At 36.9% G+C, this 1,661-nt stretch overlaps 1 protein-coding gene across 1 annotated transcript in view; it reads right to left on the bottom strand.

The window, feature by feature from the left end:
• The window catches only part of tdrd6a (tudor domain containing 6a), a 28,880-nt gene extending 27,749 nt beyond the window's left edge, over positions 1–1,131 (bottom strand). Inside the window, 1 exon segment of the mRNA XM_005724828.2 lies at positions 782–1,131. The gene's annotated coding sequence lies outside the window, so the exon portion shown is untranslated.
• Positions 1,132–1,661: the final 530 nt, after the last annotated feature.

The raw sequence follows: 1,661 nt of genomic DNA, 5'->3' as shown, positions 1-1,661 counted from the left end.
AAAAAAGCGCCCCTCCGACAGCCAAACCCATCTCTGCTCTCTGATTGGATTGTTACATTTGTGATTGACATGACATTGGCCAATCAGATGAAAGGAAGAAAAATAGGGTCAAAATTCGTACTTGTAACTTGCAGGGTTTTTTTGACACACAAGTCCACACACAAATCTTTTTTACGCACGCACAAATTCTTTTTACACATACGAAACTGATTTACAAGTACAAAATATTTATGACTACATTTTGAGCCCGTAGACCCGCTCTGCAGAGAACTTCACAGGCATACATTAAATTACTGGGTTGCAATGATGATAAGTAAATGTGTCTAACAGTGGGGTCAAGTAAAGCCTCAACCGTCTAAATAGCAGGAACTTTTTCTTCTTTATTTTCCACGACAAGATTTAACTTCGAAATTTTAAATATACTTTTCAATTATTTTAAATATTTTAAACGAGGCGAAAAACGGGACACAGGTTATCACAGAAATGTTTGACATCATCTTGAAAATTAGCACTATTAGCACAACCCTATCGTTTAGTTATTGTCTTTTCTGACAGTCCAGTCTAGTGTCAGAAAACAACATTATTCCAAACCTTTCATGTTAAGAACTTATTTTAATGCTAACTAATTACCTATTATCACACGTTACTTCAATAACGCAAACGCTAGCATCATATCAGGTACTAAGTTAATAGGCGAGGGCTCATTATGATGATTGTCCCTCAGTTTAAAAGCACACAGAATTATAGTAGCGAACCATGCAGGATTTAGTACATAACTTACCGTTTTTACACCTTGAAATCCTGCCGAGTGTTCTGGAAGTACCGTCGACGTTAGCTCCTCGAAGACCTGCCACCGTTAGCCTAGCCAAAAAGAAAAAAAACCGCCCGTAGCCCCAGCGGCGCTAAACTTCTCCTCACCTAAACTTTGCAGATTTAACCCAGTGAGCTAAATGTTAGTCCAGGCTCGGTGTTTTTATCGTTTCGTGTAATTTGTCTACCACTTTTAAAGACTGATTTTCGTGGTAACAAAATAATCGAACTCGACGACCGATTACCGTTAACACGTCCAACTCCCAACCACGCGCGTGCCCAAAGTCGTTTCCCTCCTCCCCACCTCCCACCCGGAACTGTTATTCGCGCTTTTTTTTCTTTTTCCTTTTTTGTCCCGTGCTCATATTAGTATATGGTGCAATATAAAATGAAATAAAATTCCACAATTAGATTTATTAGATTTTTTAAAATTAATTTGTTAATGACCCATCTGTCACGTTTTTTTTAAAGTTATCTGAAAAGCATTCAGTTAAAGTAGGAACACTCACTAGAGAGGTCACACTTCTCCCATAAATAAAAATAACAATATTTAAAATACAACTTTAATGTATACTTTCTAAACTATAAAACGTACCAAGAAATGAATTTTCTATGAATTAGTTGTGACTCATATTTGTCTTGAACCTGTCTTAAAGAATTCAAACTATTATATTCTCTTAGAAGAGTTAGAAGAGCACTTTTCTCTCAGATTACTGTTTACCTGTTTGTTTGGGGGGGGGGGGGGGGGGGTGTTTTGGTTTTTTTTAAGTTACCAAAAGTAAAATCAGAGAAAGAGCCTAACTATTTATTAGTTATGCTGCTGGTTTCTGTCCATAGAACTGGTTTTGGTT

Source organism: Pundamilia nyererei, unplaced genomic scaffold (assembly GCF_000239375.1).
Source record: "Pundamilia nyererei isolate P.nyererei 1_Seehausen unplaced genomic scaffold, PunNye1.0 scaffold00013, whole genome shotgun sequence".
Taxonomy (NCBI): domain Eukaryota; kingdom Metazoa; phylum Chordata; class Actinopteri; order Cichliformes; family Cichlidae; genus Pundamilia; species Pundamilia nyererei.
This window is presented reverse-complemented; position numbering and strand designations above follow the sequence as displayed.